The following is a 21,652-nucleotide window of genomic DNA, read 5'->3' as shown; positions in this document are numbered from 1 at the left end:
TTCAGTAACTGGTTTCATTCCCCTTGTACAGCAATAACTTCAACTCAATGTTTCCGGTGACTATTGATCAGTTCTGCACATCAGCTTGGAGGAGTTTTAGGCCATTCCTCCTTACAAAACTGCTTCATCTCTGGGTTTTTGTGGGCTTCCTTGGCTAAACTGCTTGCTTGAAGTCATTCCACAACATTTCTATCATATTAAGGTCAGGACTTTGACTCAGCTGTTCCAAAACATGTATTTTCTTATCTGTTGTTGATTTACTCTTATCTTTTCAGATCATTGTCGTGTTGCATCATCCAACTTCTGTTAAGCTTCAGCTCCCAGACTGCCACCCTGACATTCTCCGATAAAATGTCTTCATACAATTTTGAATTAATTTTCCTTCAATGATTGCAAGCTGTCCAGTTCCAGAGGCAGCAAAGCAGCCCCAAACCATGATGCTTCTTCCACCATGCTTCACAGTTGGGATGTGGTTTTGGTGTTGATGTGAAGTGTCCTTTTCCCTCCAAACATAGCAATGTGCATTTCTGCCGAAAAGTTCAACTTTTGTCTCCTATGTCCACAGAACGTTGTCCTAGAAGCATTGTAGAACATCCAGGTCTTGCAAACTTAAGACATGCAGCCATGGTTTTTTTTTGGAGAGCAGTAGCTTCCTTCCATGAACACTGTTCTTGTTCAGTGTTTTTCCAAAAGTGGACACACAAGTGGAGACTTTGGCAAGTTCTAGAGGTTTCTGCAGGTCTTTTGCTGTTACCCTTGGGTTCTTTCACCACCTTCAGCATTGCATGTTGTGTTCTTGGTGTGATCTTCGCGGGATGTCCGCTCCTACAGAGAGGAGCAACAGTACTAAATTGCCTGCATTTGTAGACTATATCTCTTACTGTGGACTGATGAACACTCGGGATTTTAGAAATACGTTTGTAACCTTTTTCAGCTTCGTGCATCTCTATAATTCTTCTAAGATCCTCTGAAAGTTGTTTTGATTGAGGCATGGTGCACATAAAGAGATCTTCCTTGAGAAGAGCAGGCTGTCAGTAACCTGACTTTGTATGTCATTTTGTAGGGCAGGGCTCCTCTACAACCCACAACTGCAATCTCATCTCATTGATTGGAGCACCTGACTCCAAACAGCTTTCGTAGGTTCACATACTTTTCCCCACAAATATATGTAATATTGGATCATTTTTCTCAATGAATAAATCAACAAGTTTAATTTTTTTTGTGTTATCTATTTAATTGGGTTCTCTTTATCTAGTTTTAGGACTTAAGTGAAGATCTGATCACATTTTAGGTTAGATCTATGCAGAAATAGAGAAAATTCTGCAGGGTTCACAAACTTTCTAGCACCACTGTATAGCTCGTGAGCCTAAGACCTTTGCACAGTACTGCAGTCATTTTATGTATTGCACCATACTGCTGCCACAAAAAAAACAAATTTCATGATGTGAGTGATGATAAACCTGATTCTGATATGAGGCACTATTGTGGACTGAAAGTGGGAGGGGGGGTGGGGAAAGGGGAATCATGGTGGCGGAAAGGGGAAAGGAAGAGGGGAGGGAACGGGAAACACCAGAGACACATTCTGTAATGATCAATAAACCAATTATTTGGAATCAAATGACCTTGCCTGGTGTCTCAGGGCTGGGTGCGTCTGCACCCACACCATCCCTCTGTCACTGGCGCTCCACCCTCACCATCCTGTGTGCCCTTTGCACCTGCCAGACTTACAAACTCGTTCTCCGTTCTACTTTGAGAAATGGAGTACTGCATGAAAGTTTTAGGTGCCCTCACTATATATGTATGTACTGCTGTAAAGCAAGGAACAAGGTCACAATGCAGAATAAAGTGTAAAAACTTTCAAAACTGTACAGTGGAGTTAAATGACAAAGGGCAAGATGATAGAGAGGTAGACTGTGAGGGCAAGAGTCCATTTTACCATCCACGAGTCCGATAACCGTGTGGTTTAAGCTGTCCTTGAGCCTAGTGGTATGTGTTTCCAGGCTTTTGTATCTTCTGCCTGATGGGAGAGGCGAGAAGAGAGATTGTCCAGTATAGGAGAAGTCCATGGTTATACTGAGCCAGTGAGAAGTGGAGACAGAGTCCGTGAAGGGGAGGCTGTTTTCTGTGATGTGCTGAGTGAGCTCTGTGGTTTTTGCAGTTGCTGATTCCTGGCTATACAGACAGAGAAGGATTAGTTACTCGCTTTATTTGGCACATGTACATCGAAACATACTGTAAAATGCATCGTTTGCGTCAAATCAAATCAGCGAGGATTGTACTGGGCAGCTAACATACCAGCATTCTGACAGTCGTACCCTGGTATACTCCGATCCCTCTGCATTTGTGTGTTCTCTAGTCCCTCACCCTTTCTAATATTTCCTGCTAAATGTGGGGAGTTCCCCTTGGTGTCAAGGTGTGCAATCTTGCTGTGTAAACTGGCCCCAGTGTTCTCTGAGAGTCCGTCTTTCACAAGTTCACTTTTGCTGCTTCTGCAGAGGATATAGATCATGCTGGCAATGTGATCCAATAACAATCACTGTGCCACCAGTTCTGGACCCTTTATCTAACACAGGATGTGCTGGCATTGGAAAGGATCCAGAGGAGTTTCATGGGAATAATCCCGGGAATGAATCCTGGGTTAACGAATGAGGAGCGTTTGATGGCTCTGGGTTTTTACTCACAGAATGAGGGGGTGGGGTGAGGGGAATGTCATTGCAACTTACTGAATATTGAGGGACCAAAATAGATTGGATGTGGGGAGGATGTTTCCTTTAGTGAGAGAATCTAAAACCAGAGGGCACAACCTCAGAAGTGAGGGGTGTCCTTTTAGAACAAAGATGAGGATGAATTTCTTTAGCCAGAAGGTGGTGAATCTGTAGAATTCATTGCTGCTGACTGCTGTGAAGGCCAAGTCTTTGGGTGAATTTGAACAGTGGTTTAATCAAGCTTCTTGATTAATCAGGGTGCCAGAGGTTATGGGCAGAAGGCAGGAGAATGGAATTGAGAGAGGTAATAAATCAGGCATGATATAACCATATATAACAATTACAGCACGGAAGCAGGCCATCTCGGCCCTTCTAGTCCGTGCCGAACGCTTACTCTCACCTAGTTCCACCGACCTGCACTCAGCCCATAACCCTCCATTCCTTTCCTGTCCATATACCTATCCAATTTTACTTTAAATGACAATACCGAACCTGCCTCTACCAATTGTATTGGAAGCTCGTTCCACACATGACGGAATAGTGGAGCAGATATGATGGGCCAAATGGCGGAATACTGTTCCTATGTCTCTTTGATCCCATACCATCAGGCAAGAGGTACTGTGGCATTAGGATAGGAACTGTTCTGTTTCCCCAGCCTGTGAACCACTGAACTCCCTGACGCTATCCATGTATGAAGTGCCAGTAGAATTACACTGTTTACTTTGTAACTTCTGTCGCAAGTGCACCTTTTTATTTGTTAATTTATTTGTGGTAATATTAATCTGTATGTGATTTGCCCTGATGAAGGGTCTCGGCCCGAAACATCAACTGTTTACTCTTTTCTGCAGATGCTGCCTGACTGGTGTTTTGTGTGTGTCGCTTGTCGTTTTGTTGTGCACCTTGGTTCAGAGGAATGCTGTCTCGTTTGGTGGTACATATCTGTACGGCTGAATGACAATAAACTATGCTGTTCAATAATGGACACAAAGTGTCAAGTTACTGTCTCGCCAGAGAAGTTTTCCCAGGGTGGATGCTGATAGATTCTTGATTAGTAAGGGCATCAAAAGTTACAGGGAGAAGGCAGGATAATAAGAGTTTGAGAGGGAAAGCAGCCATGATGGAATGCCTGTGTGGATGATTAGCTTTACCCGTTGCATGTACATGGTAATATGGAAACATGCAGTGAAGCGTGCCTTTTGCATCAACAAACAATGCAGTCCGAGGGATGGCTGGGGTCAGCCATGCTTCCAGTGCGGCAGAGCATGACCACAACTTACTAACCCTAAACAGATGGGCTGAATGGCCCGATTCTTCTATTTCTTATGGTTTCCAGGGAATGTTCTCTGTGTGGGAAGGGAGATGGCAGGAGTGATTGAAGGTCACAGGTGGAGGCAGTGTTTGTAGAGAGAGGCCAGTGAAGGTTGTTGTCTGGGGAAGGAATGGGTATGAAGGTACCTAATGAAGCCTCCGAAGGTGGGTTAGAATTGAGATTAACTCCAAATCTACTGTCAGAGCTTGCTGTGTGTTTAGAGTTGGAAAGGCATTGGAGGCCGTTTGGCCCATCGGATGTTTGACTGCTTTTGTGTGGTCATTCCCCTTGTACCATTCACCCAGCCTTTACCAGAGACAAGGACCTATCCATTACCCTCGATTGCTCCCTGCGGGTAAGCAGCGGATTCTGGAGAAGCCTTGTCTAGCACCTTTATGCTTCCCTTTTATTTCTGGTGGCCTTGCTTTGGTTCACATCTCCCTCGGCTCCTCGTGTTTCTGCAGCTCAGCTATCTGCTACATACCGCTCGATGCTGTGAGCCAGCAGAGCGGCCTCCGTCTCACAAAGCTCCAATCACTTCCGTCTTTGAGGTTTGTGAGAAATTTCTGCTTTCCATGTTGGAGAAGGGATTTTACATTTTGCAAGGACAGTTTGATTATTTGGGTTGGAGTGTTAGTATATTGGCAGTGCAAAAATTAACCCTTCTGTGTTTATCAATCGCGTTACTGGAGATTAAGTATCACTGGGCCTTGCTTCTTTGATCTGGCCTACACCTTCAATAAGCTGGTCCTACACCATTTGCCTTTATTGGGATCTACTGTATGTGCAATTATCATCTATCTTGAAAATTTTTTGTCTATTTTGAGTGGGAGGCAAGTGCCAGGTATTAGACCATAAGATATGGGACCAGAATTAGGCCATTTGGCCCATCGAGCCTGTTCCACCATTTCATCATGGCTGACCCAATTTTCCTCTTAGCCGGAATCACCTGTCTTCTACCCCTGTCCCTTCATGTCCTGACCAATCAAGAATCTTATCAACCTCTGCCTTAAATTACATAAAGACTTGGCCTCCACGGTTGCCCATGGCAAAGAATTCCACAGGTTTGCCACTCTCTGGATAAAGAAGTTCCTCCTCAACTCCATTCTGAAAGGCCGCCAGTTCTGAGGCCGTGTTATGTGGTCTTGGACTTCCCCAGCATAGGAACTGTATGTTTGTATGTGCAAGCTGGGGGAGAATATTCATGGGGCTGGGGTAGGTGCCGCCTTTAGAATTATGTATGTGTGGTATTGTGTGTGAGGTGAAAGTGGGGGGAGGCTGAGACTCTGCAAGTGTTGCTCAGGGTCAGGAGGTGTTTAGTGTAGGTGTTTATGGTTAATGGAGGTTGTGACTTGGGGTTAATGTGTGTGTTCAGGGTTAGGGTTGAGATGTAAATGCCAGTTTAGAATTCCTTAGAGACATGCCTGCAAAATGTTGCAGGAATTGAGGTCAGGCAGGAGAATAAATAGTTTGTGGCTCAGACTTTTCATCAGAACTAGAAGGGAAGGGCAAAGAAGCCAGAATGAGAAGTTGAGGGGAGGGGAGGAGTACAAGCTTGCAGGTGGGACCAGGTGTGAGGGATGGTGGATGGGTGGTGAAGGGTGATGAAGTAAGAAGCTGGGAGGTGATAGGTGGAAAAGGTAAAGGGCTGAAGGAGAAGGAATCTAATAGGAGAGGAGAGTGGACTGTGGGAGACAGGGAAGGAGGAGGGGACCCAGGGGGAAGTGATAGGTGATTGAGGAGTGTAGCTTAAGGTTAGGGTTGATTATATAAACCACCAGTGTAGAGTTGGTTGGAGCTGCTTCCTGGGGTGGTGGAGGCTGAGAGGAGATCTGATAGGGCTATATAAGATTATGAGAAGTAAAGGTAGAGTGGACAGTCAGTGTCTTTATCCCAGGGCTGAAATGTCTAGTACCGAAGGGTATTAAGGTGAGCGGATAATTTCAAAGGAGATGTGAGGGGCAAGTTTTTTTACACAGAGAGTGGTGGGTGCCTGGAATGCACTGCCTGGGGTGGTGGTAGAGGCAGATACATTAGGGACGTTTAAGAGACATTTGGATAAGCATGTGAATGTGAGGGAAATAGTACGATATGGGCAGTGTGTAAGCAGAAGAGGTTAGTTTGGTTGGCCATTTGATTACTTATCTAATTGGAATGGCACAACATTGTGGGCCAAATGGCCTTTTTCCTGTGCGGTACAGTTCTATGTGTGAGGTAAGGTTCCATCTGTGCTGTTCTGCTCCCTACCCTTCCCCCAGAGCTCTTGGACAGCTGTCCCGTGGCAGTGTTGACCTGGAGAGAGATGCGGCCTTCTTGTGAAGGTCTGGACTGAGATGGAGAGGGTGTGGACTGCTCCCCCCTCCGCCGCCGGCCCATTGATATGCATGAAGGCACTGCAGTCATCACACTGACGTATTGTGGTGCCAGATGGAACAAGGGCGGCAGAGTGCTTCACTCTGATAATTGAATGCCGCTTGAACTGAGGTCATTCCTGCCCCCATTCTCATTAATCAGGTTGAACAAAGAGGGCCCATTTGAGTATTTAGATTCATTAAGATTTATCTATTAAGCACACGTGCGGTAACACATACAGTGAAATATGTTTGTGTTAACAGCCTCATGATGTGCTGGTGGCAGCCCGCAAGTTTTGCCACACATTGTGGGCGTCACACCTACCCGGCACACCACAAACAGGCTTCCTCTGGGCCACTGATCTCCAGATCATGGCCCTGGAATCGGAGACATTAGGCATGACCTCGTGGTTTGGATGAGCCCCCTTTCTAAGAATAGGATGTGCTGGCATTGCAGAAGTTCTGGGGAGATACACGAGAATTGTTGTAATGTGAGTATTATTAAAAGTAAGTTAATACTAATTGGGAAGCTGTTGGTAATGAGAGGTGGGTTCCGGGGTTGGCGGGGCTTTTACTTCCGCTCTTTTTACTCCCAGTATGCATTGTATATAGTTCCACCACCCAGGCCGCACGAGGTACCGGGAAGCCTCTGTATTGGAAATATCGTTTGCCGTCCCAGATAAAGGTGTTCTTTTGGCCATCAAGTTATCGAGTGGTTTTTTTGTAAAGTAGAAGTTACCACAAGAATGATCCCAGGAATGAAAGGGTTGACATATAAAGAGTGTTTGGCTCTGGGCTTGTACTCACTGCAGTTTAGAAGAATGATGAGGGATCTCATTGAAACCTATTGAATGGTGAAAGACCTGGTTAGAGTGGATGTGGAGAGGATGTTTCCTATAGTAGGGGAGTCTAGGACTCAGAGTACGAGGACAGAGATGAGGAGGAATTCCTTTAGCCTGTGCGTGGCAAATCTGTGGCATTTTTTTGCCATGGGTGGCTGTGGCCAAGTAATTGGGTATATTTAAAGTGGGGTCTGATAAGGCCTTTTGGAACTCTGGCTTTGGCCTTTGGGCTCAGCAACCAACAAAACTCTAGGTCTCTACAAGCTGGGCTCAACCCTCCGAACTAAAACAATTTAAGCTTATCTAATAGGCTTTCACCATTCAATAACTGGTCATACAACAAGGAAACAAGCCTTTCAGCCCATCTCATCCATGCTGGTCAAGATTCCCGTTTTAACTAATCCCATTTGTCTGCGTTTGGCCCATATCCCTGTAAACATTTCTTATCAAATAGCTCCCAAATGTTAATATATCTGCCTCAGCCACTTACTCTGGCAGCTCATTCCAGCTGCTGACGAGTCTCTGTGTAGACTAAGTTACTTTTCAGGTTCTTATTAAATTATAAGGTTGAAATAATGCAGATAAAATTTACAAGGATGTTGCCACTACTCAAGGACCTGAGTTACAGGGAGAGGTTGAATAGGTTAGGACTTTATTCCCTGGTGGAGTGTAGGAGAATGAGGGGAGATCTTATGGATGTATACAAAATGCACATCAGGCCGCATCTGTGGAAATGAATAAACAGTCAACGTTTTGTGCCAAGACCCTTCATTGGATAGGAAGGGGGAAGAAGCCCAAATACGAAGGTGGGGGTGGGGAAGGAGTACAAACTAGAGGGTGATAGGTGAAACCAGGTGAGTAGAGGAGGAGAGGGGAATGAAGTAAGAAGCTGGGAGGTGATCGGTGGAAAAAGCAAAGGGCTGGAGAAGAAGGATTAGCAGTGGAGAGTGGACAGAGGAGAAAAGCAAGGAGGAGGGGAACCGGGGGAGGTGATAGGCAGGTGGAAGGGTAAAGGGATTGGAAGAGGAAGGAAAGGGGAGAGGGAAAATTTACTGGAAGTTCGGGAAATCAATGTTCATGCCATCAGCTTGGAGACTACCCAAACCGAATACAGTCGGCCTGTGGCGACCCACTTGTGTAGCACACCGCTACAGGCCCTCCTTATCCGCAAGGGATTGGTTCCGGGACCCTTCGCGGATACCAAAAATCTTGGATGCTCAAGTCCCTTATTCAACCTGTCTCAGTGCGGTGGACATTAGGACCCGGTGGCGGAGCTCTGAATCTGCAGTGTTTCTGTTCACGAAAATAATCATGGTCACGATTGGAAATAAAGTGATCGGAAAGAGGTGAAATGCCATCGGTCATTGGAAAAGCTTTAGGCTACAGTCGGTCAACGATCGGAACAATTTTAAAGGATAAAGTGAGAAAGGCTCTGCCCTGATGAAAGCTACAATTATTACTAAGCAACGCAGTGGTTTAATTATTGTCATTGGATCAAACTCGGGAACTTTTGTTCCCGAGCCCGGCGCTAAAACATATATTTAAGTGTTTTATATGCATAGAAAGGTAAAATATATACTATACACTAAGGCAAACGTTTGACTAACTGACGCTAAATAATACCGGATGTACCAGTTCCGACTTACTTAGTAAGAGAACTTCCAATTTTTTAAAATCCTGATCCACGATAACCCACGCACATCCTCCCGTATACTTTAAGTCATCTCTAGATTACTTATAATACTTAATGCAGTGTAAATGCCATGTAAAATAGTTGTTATACTGCATTGTTTAGGGAAAAAAAAGTCTGTACATGCTTGAACAAGTGCTGGAAGAGCACTTCCGGGTTTTTGCAATTCGCGGTTGGTTGAATTCGCGCATGTGGAATTCGCGGATGAAGAGGGCCGACTTGTATGAGGTGTTGCTCCTCCAACCTGACAGTGGCCTCCACTTGGCAGTAGGGAGGTCCATGACCAACATGGTGGAACGGTAAAGGGAATTGGAATTAAAATGGTTGGCCATGGGAAATCCTATTCGTTCTAGTATCTAAATCCCTTTACCTGGAAAATGCTATATGCATTCACCCTATCGCTGTCCCTCATAGTTCTGCACATCTCCTTAAGAAAATGTCCTCACCGTCCCACATTCCAGGGAAGAGAGTCCCAACCTATGTATCCCCTCTACTGAGAGGGGCATTCCGGACTTTGGAGTGCAATTCCAGAGCCATCTGTAAGGACTCTTCTGTGGAGTCTAGAATTAGGGGGTGAGAGGAGAAAGATTTAAAAGGGACTTGAGGAGTAAATTTACCGAGTGTTCAACGTAAATTTATTATCAAAATGCATAAATATCACCACACACAACGCTGAGCTTCATTTTCTTGCAGCAATCATAATAGTACAAAGAAATATAGAATCAATCAAAAACTACACACAAACTGGCAAAAAGCCAAATGCGCAAAGGAAAGCAAACTGTATAAACAGAAAAAGTAAATAAATAATACTGGGAGCATGAGTTGTAGAGTCTTTGAACATGAGTCCATAGGTTGTGGAATCAGCTCAGGCAGGGCTGGGGTGAGTGAAGTTATCGCCTCTGGGTCACGATCCTGATGGTGTAGGGTAATAACTGTTCCTGAACATTCTTTGATAATAAATGTACTTTGAATCTTGAACCTTTGAACCTAGCGATGTGGGACCTGAGGCTCCTGTACCTCCTTCCTGACGGCAGCAGCAAGAAGAGAACGTGGCCAAGGTTGAGGGTGTCTTTGATCAAGGATGCCCATCAGCCTCCTGAACCATCATGGATAATTTCACTCACCCCAACTCTGAACTGACTCCACAACCCATGTTCTCAATGTTATCATTTTTTGTATTTGCACGTTTATATTTTGTACATTGGCTGTTTGTCAGTCTTTGTGTGTGTTTTTTCATTGAATCTATTGTATTTCTTTGCACTGTGATTGGTGCAAGAAAATTAATCTCAGGGGGACATATACATACTTTGGTAATGCATTTACTTTGATTATGCTGAAAAACAAATTTGTAAACAGCTTGAATTTAAAAAGAACCCCAAGTTGTGTCAGGCTGTTTTGGATAATCAGGTTAACAGACTTGATATCAACTACCAGGAAACCCAAGTGCTAATTAGCTGTAAATACAAGGTTGTTTTGTATTGGAAACTCCGTCAGGCCTTGGAGGGAGGAGCAAACCCCACAGATGCCTGAAGGCCAGGATTCAACAATATACCCATGACCTAAACACCAGATGGTGCATAGAAAAAGCACAGATCAAGCGACCAGCTGATAACCACAGCATGTGTCGCTTCTGAACTGCCAGTGACGCATATGGAGCAAATATCCAAGGGCCAACATGCACAACCTCCAAGAGGACTACAACCTTGTCGTAGGGCTTGGAGACTTTTCTGCCTCAATGACCTGGAGAGCTACACTGGCAGGAGCAAGGGTTTATGCTTTGGCTCTTGGTAGGGTCACCCATGCCAAACAGGTCAAAGGGTAGAGGCTAGACTAAGAATGGTCCATCGGTCCTCCAGATCCAGGGGTTCAGCTCAGGGCTAACAACCCTGACTGGTCAAACAAACAGTTACAGAAACAGCAATGAAGAATCCAGTGTTTGTGTGTGGGGGTATTCCTCATCTCCATACCTGGGGCACAATAGAGAAGATGGCCACGGACAGACAGAAATGACCTTTTTTGCTGCCCTAAATGCTGGAGAAACTCGGGTAGCATCAATAGATGGGAATAAATCCTCGAAGTATCACGCCAAAGTATCATGCCTGGAAAGGAAGTGCTTTGGCCTGAAACGTCAACATTTTATTCCCTTCCATAGATACTGCCTGAACTGGGTTCTTCCAGCATTTCCAAGACCAGAGGGTACAGCCTCAGAATGGAGGGGCATTCATTTAGAATGGAGATGAGGAGGAATTTGTTTAGCCGGAGAATGGTGAATCTGTGGAATTCATTGCCACAGGCAGTTATGGAAGCCAGGTCATTGGATGTATTACTGAAGGTTCTTGATTAGTTAGGGCTTGAAAGGTTTATGGGGAGAAGGCAGGAGAATGGGGTTGAGAGGGAAAATGGATCAGCAATGATGAAATGATGCAGCAAACCTGATGGACTGAATGGCTTAATTCTGCTCCTGTCTCTCATGGTTTTATAGGGGTGTGTGTGTCACTTAAAATTTCCAGCATCTGTAGAATTTCTGGTGTGCCCCAAGGACACAACCTGCTGGAAGCCAAGAGTAGAGAATCAGATGGTTTATATAATCAGGTTGATTATATAAACACAAGAGATTCTGCAGATGCTGGAAATCAGACACAAAAGACTGGAGGAACTCAGCCGGTCATACAAGACATTACCCAGACATCTTTCCTGAATCAACATCTCAGCTTGTCTATAGCATGATACAGCCTAGTCTACCAAGGGCAAAGTCTTCTCCAGCATTAAGCACATCTACAAGGATCACTACAGCAAGAAAACAGCTTTCATCATCAAGGACTCCAACATCCAGACCATGGTCTCTTCTTGTTGCTGCCATTTTACACAGGTACAGGAGCCTCAGGTCCCACACCACCAGTTTCAGAAACGGTTATTACCCTTACAACTATAAGGCTCCTCAACCACCGTGGATAATTTCACTCACCTCAACACTGAACTGATTCCACAACTTGTGGATTCATTTTCAAGGACTCTCAGCTCATGTTCTCGATAGTATCTATCTATCTTTCTACCTATCTTTTTTTATTATTTGCAAAGTTTATCTTCTGCACATTGTTTGTCAGAGTTTTTGTTTGTTTAATTTTTCAGTGCTTCTGTTGTACTACTTTGAATGCCTGCAAGAAACTGAATCTCAATGTAGCATATCGTGACTATACATACAATAATAAATTGACTTTGAACTTTGAAATTGGTAATTCAGTAATTTTTCAGAAATAGGTACTGATTGCTTGATCAATAAATATTGGTCATGTCAGAATCAGGTTGTGAAATTTGTTGTTTGGCAGCTGTGGTACAGTGCAAGACATAACATGCTATACAAGACGAAGAAATGTAGAAACTCAAGTAAGTATTGCAAAGAGAGAGCAATGATAGTGAGGTGGTGTTCATGGGTTGGCTCATTGTCCATTCAGAAATCCAATGGCAGAGGGCATAAAATGTTGAATGTGTGCTTTCAGGCTCCTGGTACCACCTCCTTGATGGTAGAAATGAGAACAGATCATGTCCTAGGTCATTCTGGGCCAATGTCACCAGAAGAACTCTCCTGCTCACTTCATAATAGCACTAGTGGACTGAGTTTGTTCAGTGCGTGTACTTCCTGAGGCCTGAGGACCCACCAACAGACAGCCCCTTAGGAGAAAATCATAATTGCATTACTACAGTGTGTGTGTGTGTGTGTGTGTACATACATACTGATTGAGACAAATGCATGCCCAACTGCTCATCATTCCAGACCTGCTGTGTTTTCCAAATGTAACATTTACATTTGGAGAAACAGTTAAATTGGAGGGCATGAGAGCAAACTAGAATAATCCTCTTAAAAATAAATACAATATTCTGTTCAGAGTCAGATGGAGTCATATCACGGGCTGCTGTGGTCTGTGGTGAAGTCGTGACTAGCGCTGTGATTTACCACAGCTTCCTGTATTGGTCTCTCAGCCTCTACCACTTCCTGTCTTCTGTACGTTGTCATGCCAATGGAGGAAGGCTGCTCCCTTCCTGAAAGGCTGAATGCTTTGCTCTGAATCTGTTGGCTTTGGCTTATGCTTGACTGCCAGTCAGAAGTCCAGCGAGGGGCCATAGACAGTAAATTGTCACACATGGGCGTTACCCCCCCCCGTTCCATCCAGTGCTAGATTTAACGAGTGTGTTTTATTTATTTAGCGATACAGCGCGGAGTTGGCACTTCTGGCCCTTAAAGCCATGCTACCCCAGCGATCCCACTCATACCTAACCATGTGACAATTTGCAATGACCAGTTAACCTACCTGGTACATCTTAGGACTGTGGGAGGAAACCGGAGCACCCGGGAAACCCCATGCATTCCACAAGGAGGATGCACAGAGAACAGCGCCGGAATTGAACTCCGAACTCCAGAGTGCCCTGAGGTCTAATAGCATTGTACTAACCGCCACGCTACTGTGGCGCCCCAGTTGGAGCCACTCAGAAATTTTAAGTGATCCTGGAATGGAGCTGGCAAGTATAACCCCTAGTAACCCCTGCGTTCGTTTGTTCTTTATGTGCCATGTTGTTTGATGTAGACGATTATGGTCTTTCCTTGACCATGATTGTTCTCGCTAAATTTTTCTACACAAGTGGTTTGCAATTGATGCCTTCTGGCCAGTCTCTTTACAAGATGGGTGACTCCAGCCATTATCAATTCTCTTCAGAGATTGCTTGGTGTTTGTGGTCCCATAACCAAGACGTGATATGCACCAGCTGCTCATACGACCATCCGCCACCTGCTCCTGTGGCTTCACGTGACCCTGATCGCGCAGGGGAAGAGGGAGCTAAGCAGGTGTTACACCTTGCCCAAGGATGAGCTGCGGGGTAGTGGAGGGAAGGAGTGCCTGACACCTCTTTTGACACCACCCTTCCACCCAATCTTAACATTAGGGTCCGGAACTGGTTTACATACAGAGGCAGTATATAGTGAGACTGTTAGCAAGGAGAGACTGATGATAGGGTAAAATTGCAGTCAACAGAACAAGTCGCAATGTAAAAGGCAGGCAAAATTGAAAAGGTGACTACCGAACTGAAGGTGTTATATTTGAATGCGCACGGTATATGGAATAAGGTGGATTGACTTGTAGCAGAGTTACAGAACGGCGTGTATGACGTGGCTGAAAGGAGCTTAACGTCTAAGGATACGCATTGTATTAAAATGACAGGCAGGTCGGAAGTGGGGGGTGACAATGTTCTGTTGGATAAAAAAAAATGAAATCAAATGATTGGAAGGAGGTGACATCGGGTCTGAAGGTGTTGAATCATTGTGGACTGAGCTAAGCAACTGCAAAGGTAAAAAGACCCTAATGGAAGTTATATAGAAACCCCCAAACAGTGGTAAAGATGTAGTCTACAAATTGCAATGGGAGATAGAAAATGCACGACAAAAGGGCAATGTTACAATAGGCATAGGGGATTTCAATATGCAGGTAGATTGGGAAAATCAAGTTGGTGCTGGATCCCAAGAGGGGGAATTTCTAGAATGCCTACAAGGTGGCTCTTTACAGCACCTCATGGTTGAGACCACTAGAGACCAGCTATTCTGGACTGGGTGTTCTGCAATAAACTGGAATTGATTAGAGAGCTTCAGGTCGAGGAACCCCGATGGACAGGTAATCATAATATGATCAAATTGACCCTGAAATTTGAGAAGGAGAAGCTAAAGTCAGATGTATCAGTATTACAGTGGAGTAAGGGGAATTACGGAGGTGTGAGAGAGGAGCTGGTCAGAACTGATTGGAAAAGAACACTGGCAGGGATGACAGCAGAGCAGCAATGGCTGGAATTTTTGGAAGCAATTCAGAAAGCACAGGATAGAAACCTCTATAAGAGGAAGAAGTATTCTAAAGGCAGGATGACCCAAGTGTGGCTGAGAAGAGAAGTCAAAGCTAACATAAAAGCCAAAGGGAAGACAAATAATAGAGCAAAAATGAGTGGGAAGTTAGAGGATTGGGAGGCCTTTAAAAGCCAAGAGAAGGCAATTAAAATTCATAATGAAGGAAAAGATGTATTACAGAGGTAAGTTAGCCAATAATATTAACGAGGATACCAAAAGTTTCTGCAGAAACATCGTGTAAAAGAGAGACGAGAGTGGATATCAGACGGCTGGAAAACGATGCTGGAGAGATAGTAATGGGGACAAGGAAATGGCAGATAAACTGAATCAGTATTTTGCTTCAGTCTTCATTGTGGAAGATACTAGCAGTATGCTGGTGGTTTAAGAGTATCAGGGGGCAGAAGTGTGTGAAGTTGCCATTACTAGCCGGGAAATGGGGCTGAGGAGGGGGGATAAAAAAGGATCAGCCATGATTAAATGGTGGAGCAGACTCGATGGGCCAAATGGCCTAATTGTACTCCTATGTCTTATGGTTTTTTGGTCTTCAGTGTGAAAGACATACGGTATGGCAGAAATTTGAGAGTGTCGGGGGCAGACATGAGTGTAGTTGCTATTAATAGGAGAAAGTGCTTGAGAAACTGAAAGGTCTGAAGGTAGATAACCCAACTGGACCAGATGTTTTACACCCCCACCCCCCCGGGTTCCAAAGGACGCTGCTGAAGAGATTGTGGGAGTATTGGCAATGATCTTTCAAGAATAAATTGACTCTGGCATGGTTCCTGAGAACTGAAAAATCACAATTTTTACTCCACTCTTCATGAAGGGAGAGGGGCAGAAGAAAGGAAATTATAGGCCAGTTAGTCTGACCTCAGTGGTTGGGAAGATGTTGGAGTCGATTGTTAAGGATGTGGTTTCAGGGTACTTGAATGCACATGATAGAATAGGCCTTAGTCAGCATGGTTTCCTTAAGGGAAAATCTGGTCTGACAAATCTGTTGGAACTCTTTAAAGAAATAACAAACAGGATAGACAAAGGAGAATTGGTTGATGTTGTGTGCTTGGATTTTCAGAAGGCCTTTGATAAGGCACCACACATAAGGCTGCTTAACAAGGTAAGAGCCCATGGAATTATAGGAAAGATAAAGGAGTAGCTGATTGGCAGGAGTCAAAGAGTGGGAATAAAGGGAGCCTTTTCTGTTTAGCTGCTGGTGACTGATGATGCACAAAGTACACTGCAGGTGCTGTGGTCAAATCAACACGTATATGTCGGGCAGCATCTGTTGAAATGAGCAGCCCTGACGAAGGGTCTCTGCCCGAAACGTTGACTGCTCGTTTCAACGGATGCTGCCCGACCCGCTGAGTTCATCCAGCTTGTTTGTACGTGTTGATGGTGACTAGTGATGTTCTGTGGGGGTCTGTGTTGGGACAGCATTTTATGTTGCATGTCAATGACTTGGATGATGGAATTGAAGGCTTTGTGGCCAAGCTTGTGGACGATATGGAGATAGGTGGAAGGGCAGATAGTTTTGAGGATGTAGAGAGGCTACAGAAGGACTTAGACAGATTAGGAAAATGGGCAAAAAAGTGGCAGCTGGAATACAGTTATGCACTTTGGAAGAAGAAATAAAAGGGTAGAATGAGAGAAAATTGAAAAATCAGTGGTGCAAAGGGATTTGGAAATCATCGGGTTCAGGATTCCCTAAAGGTTAATTTGCAGGTTGAATTGATGTGAGGAAGGCAAATGCAATGTTAGCATTCATTTCAAGAGAATTAGAATATAAAAGCAAGAATGTAATGTTGAGGCTTTATAAAGCACTGGTGAGGCCTCACTTGGAATATTATGAGCAGTTTTGGGCCCGTTATCTAAGAAAGGATGTGCTCACCTTGGAGAGGGTTCAAAGGAGGTTCACGACAATGATCCTGGGATTCAAAGGCTTGCCATATGAGGAGAATTTGATGGCTCTGGGCCTCCACTCACTGGAATTCAGAAGAATGAGGTGTGACTTCTTTAAAACCTATTGAATGTTGAAAGGCCTCGATCGAGTGGATGTGGAGAGGATATTTCAATGGTGGGAAGAGTCTAAGGCCAGAGGACACAGCCTCGGAAGAGAGAGACATCCTTTTCAGATAGAGATGAGGAGGAACCAGAGAGTGGTGAATCTGTGGAATTCATTGTGACATGCAGCTGTAGAGGCTGATGTATATTTAAAGCAGAGGTTGATAATTTCTTGATTGGTCAGGGCATGAAGGGATACAGGGGAAGGTAGGAGATTGGGGCAGAGAGGAAAATTGGATCAGCCATGATGAAATGGTGGAGCAGACTCGATGGGCCAAATGGCCTAATTCTGGCTCTATATCTTATGGTCTTAGAGTCCTCTGAGCCAAAAGAGTTGGATAAGAAAATATCAGGAAACTGAGAATAAAATGAAAGATATCTAAAAGGATCAACCTGTTAGACCAGTTTTCAAAGTTCAAAACTCAGTGGCCACTTTATTAGGTACACCTGCTTGTCAATGTAAATATCTAATCGGGCAATCATGTGGCAGCAACTCAATGCATGAAATCATGCAGACATGGTCAAGATGTTTAGTGGTTGTTTACACCAAACATCAAAATAAGGAAGAAATGTGCTCTAAGTGACTGACTGTAGTATGATTGTGCTAGATGGGGTGGTTTAAATATCTCAGAAACTGCTGATCTCATGCAGTCACTAGAGTTTACAGAGAATAGTGTAAAAAAAAATCTTGTGAGCTGCAATTCTGTGGGTAAAAATGCCTTGTTAATGAGAGAGGTCAGAGGAGAATGGCCAGACTAACAGGAAGGTGACAGTAACTTAAATAATCGGGCATTACAACAGTGGTGTGGAGAAAGGCATCTCTGAATGCACAACATGCTGAACATTGATGTGGATGGGCTACAAAGCAGAAGATGACAAACATAAATAGTACAATAAGAGAGCAAGGACACTGAGGTGGTGTACATCAGTTCAATGTCCATTCAGAAATCTGATGGCAAAGGGGAAGAACCCGTTCCTGAAATGTTGATTGCCTGTCTTCAAGCTCCTGCACCCCTTCCCTGAGAAGAGGGCATGCCCTGGGATGTGAGGTTCGTTAATTTGTTAAATGCCATCTTTCTGAGTCATCACCTTTTGAAGCTGTCCTTGGTGCTAGGGAGGCCAGGTCTATGATGGAGCTGGCTGGATTTACAACTTTCTGCAGCTTTCTCCTACCCGCTGCATTGGGTTTGCCGTGCCAGTTGGTCGTGCAGCCAGTTAGAATGTTCTCCGCGGTACCTCTGTAGAAATTTGCTAGGACCTTTGGTAACGCACCAAATCTCCTGAAACTCGGAATGAAATATAACATGTGGTATGCCTCCTTCGTTAATTGCACCAATATGTAATTGCCTGGAGCCTGATGCCAAATGAAACTAATTCTGCCTGCCTGCACATGATCCATATTCCTCCATTCCGTGCCTACTTATGTGCTTATCATAAGTCTTTTGAATGCCTCTATTGTATCTGCTTCCACCAACACTCCTGACAGTGCATTCCAAACACCACCACTCTCTGTACAAAGAAAATTGTCCCACACGTTCCAACTAAACCTTTTCCCTCTCGCCTTAAAGTAATGCCTTCGAGTATTCCACATTACTATCGTGAGATAAATATTCTGATTGCCTCCCCGTCTGTACGTTTGCTGACGCTAAGTCAGGTTACCCCTCTCTGACGCTCCAGAGAAAAGAATCTAAGTTTATCCAAGCTCTTCTTAGAGCTCATACACTCTGATGCAGGCATCGTCCTGGTGAAACTCCCTGTTTGTGGCAACAACCAGTGCTGTCCGAGGATGTGCTGGGGACAGCCTGCCAGTGTAACTCCGCTTCAGGCACCGACATCCATGCCCACAACGCACTACCCATATGTCTTTGGAATGTGGGAGAAAACTGATCACCCGGAGGTCACTGTGAGAACATTCAGTCTCCTTACAGACAGTGACAGGAATTGAACTGCAATAGCTCTCACTGCGATGTTTGGGGTAGACTTTTATTTATTCCACTGTACTGTTGTCACAAAACACCAAATTTCATGACATATATCAGTGATATTCAAAATGATTCTGATCCTGAGGGTCTGTAGATCCTGATATTGGGTTAAAGTTTGCTTCACGTTCCGGACTGTTAAATCTTGACTAAACTTGATTACTCCACTGTACTTTGCTGAGAGACTTAAAGACCTTTCTTTTAAAGATTAGCTTTATGTAGTCACATGTACATCGAAACATGAAACACACAGTGAAATGCGCCATATACGTTACTGACCGACACAGTCGGAGGATGTACTGGAGGCAGCCTGCATGTGTTGCTATCTCCATAACTTAGGAACCCTAATCTGCTTGTCTTTGGAATGTGAGAGGAAGCTGGGAGATGCTGAGGAAACACAATGCAGTCAACAGGGAGCGCGTACATACTCCTTACAAACCGATTGCTGTTGCTGTAGAGAGTTATGCTAACTGTTAATGCTACTGTGCTGCCTACTAGGTAAATGTAGGAGAGGTTTAGATAAGTAAGAGGTGTTGAGGGCTATGGTCCAAGCCCAGGTGGATGGGACTAGCTGTGGGCAATAGAGCATAGGCGAGTTAGGCTGAAGGACACCTTGCATGATGTGTGACTGTTTCTAACGACAAGGTTGCAAATCATGGTCCATCAAGAGGAATGGAGGTGTTGGCCCAGGAATGAAAGTGTCAGTTTTCATTAACTTTTATTTGATTTGATGGCTTTTGGCCTATAGTCACTGGAGTTTCGAAGAATTCTGGGGGAGGGATCTCATTGTGGCCTATCCAATACTGAAAGCCTAGATAGAGTGGATGTGTTTCCTATAGTGGGGATGTCCAGGTCTGAAGGGCACAGACTCAGAATAGAGGGATGTACTTTTAGAACAAAGATGAAGAGGAATACCTTTAGCCAAATGGTGGTGAATCTGTGGGACTAATTGCCATAGACTTCTGTGGAGGCCACAACTCATTGAGTATATTTAAAGTGGTCTTGTGGCTTGGAAGCAAAGTTTGGATGGATCACAAGAGCTTTTCCATGTAGTTACTGGGACATAGGACATAAGACATAGGAATGGAAGTAGGCCATTCAGCCCAAAGCTGATATGGCCATCAGCCCAAAATGGCTGATGCATTATCCCTGTCTAAACCAATCTCTTGTCTTCTATCCATAATCTTTTACACCGTTACTAAAGAAGAACCTATCAGCCTCCTCTTTAAATACACCCAGTGACTTGGCCCTTACAGCTCTGAAGTAGGAGCAGTGATCTTGAACCATATCAAATTGTTTACGAGGATGCAGCACGTCTGATTGATCGCATAATGAGAGGGTTACCATATGAGGAACGTCTGGCAACTCTTGGGCTGTATTCCCTGGGGTTCAGGGGAATGGGGGGGGAATCTCAAAAACATTTCAAATATCTGAACAGATTAGATATGGCAAAGTTATTCCCGTGGTAGGGGATTCTAGGGCAAGAGGGCACAACTTCAGGACTGAAGGACATCCTTTTAGAAACTGAGATGCAGAGAAATTACTTTAGTCAGAGGGTGGTTAATCTGTGGAATTTGTTCCCACAAATGGCTGTGGAGGCCAAGTCATTGGGTGTATTTAAGGCAGAGATAGATAGGTTCTTGATTAGCCAGGGCATCAAAGGGTGTGGGGATGACCGGAAGAATTGGATCAACCGATAATTGAATGGTGGAGCAGACTTGATGGGCCAAATGGCCTACCTCCCCTCTATCTTATGGTCATATGTGTAACAGATCTCACTAATCCTGAAGTTATTCCTTAGATAGTATTCTTAGAATAAATGGTCAGTCATTTGGCATTAAATTGAGTAAAATATCTTCCTCATGTGGTTGTGAATCTTTGGAATTCACAGGCCTTGAATAGTATTCATGATATTGTCTGACACTTGGTTACCTTGCTGTGATCCATCTTCAAAGGCCAAAGTAAATTTATCATCAATACATATATGTCACCACATACTACCCTGAGACTCATTTTCTTGCAGGCATTCACAGTAAAACAAAGAAGTACTATAGGCAATGAAAAACTGCACACAAACAGACTGACAAGCAAACAATGTGTAACAGAGACAAACTAAGCAAATAATAATAATTAATAAGTAAATAAAAAATACTGAGAACATGAGTTGTAGAGTCCTTGAAAGTGAATCTGTATGTTGCATTCAGTGATCAGTTCAGAGTTGTGGTGAGTATAGATACCTAAACCATTAGGTGGTGTGGGACCTAGTGCTCATCTGCTTCTTTCCCGATGACTGCAGTGAGAATGGAGCCCGGCTTGGATGGTGGGGTGGGGGGGTGGGGGTGATCTTTGACAATGGAGGCTGCTTTCTTGTGGCACTGCTCCTTGTAGATCTGCTCAATGGTGGGGAGGGCTTCTCCTCTGAAAAATTGGCCCATATCCACCACTTTTTGGTGGTTCCACCATTCCTGATGAAGAGTCTTAGCCTGAAGCATTGACTGTTCATTCATTTCTATAGATGCTGCCTGACCTGCTGAGTTCCTCCCAATTTTGTGTTTGTATGTTACTTTGGATTTCCAGCATCTGCAAAAAATTCTTGTGTTTATCCAGCACTTTTTGAAGGCTTTTCCATCCCTGGGCATTGTTGTTTCCATACTAGATCATGATACAAGAAGTCAGGATACTCTGCTGGGTATCTACAGAAGTTTGTCAAAGTTTTGGATGATATGCCAAATCTACGTAAACTTTTGGGGAAGTAGTTGCTGATATGCCTCCTTTGTAATGGCAATTCCAGATGGCAGTAATTTGAGTGTGGTATTTGTGTTGGTATTTCAGAAGGTCTA

The 21,652-nt window shown here is 44.2% G+C and overlaps 1 protein-coding gene across 2 annotated transcripts in view; it reads left to right on the top strand.

The window, feature by feature from the left end:
- Positions 1 to 21,652, top strand: part of dvl3b (dishevelled segment polarity protein 3b) — a 167,290-nt gene that overhangs the window by 27,745 nt on the left and 117,893 nt on the right. The window lies entirely within an intron of this gene.

This window comes from Hemitrygon akajei, chromosome 3, assembly GCF_048418815.1.
Source record: "Hemitrygon akajei chromosome 3, sHemAka1.3, whole genome shotgun sequence".
NCBI classification, from domain to species: domain Eukaryota; kingdom Metazoa; phylum Chordata; class Chondrichthyes; order Myliobatiformes; family Dasyatidae; genus Hemitrygon; species Hemitrygon akajei.
This window is presented reverse-complemented; position numbering and strand designations above follow the sequence as displayed.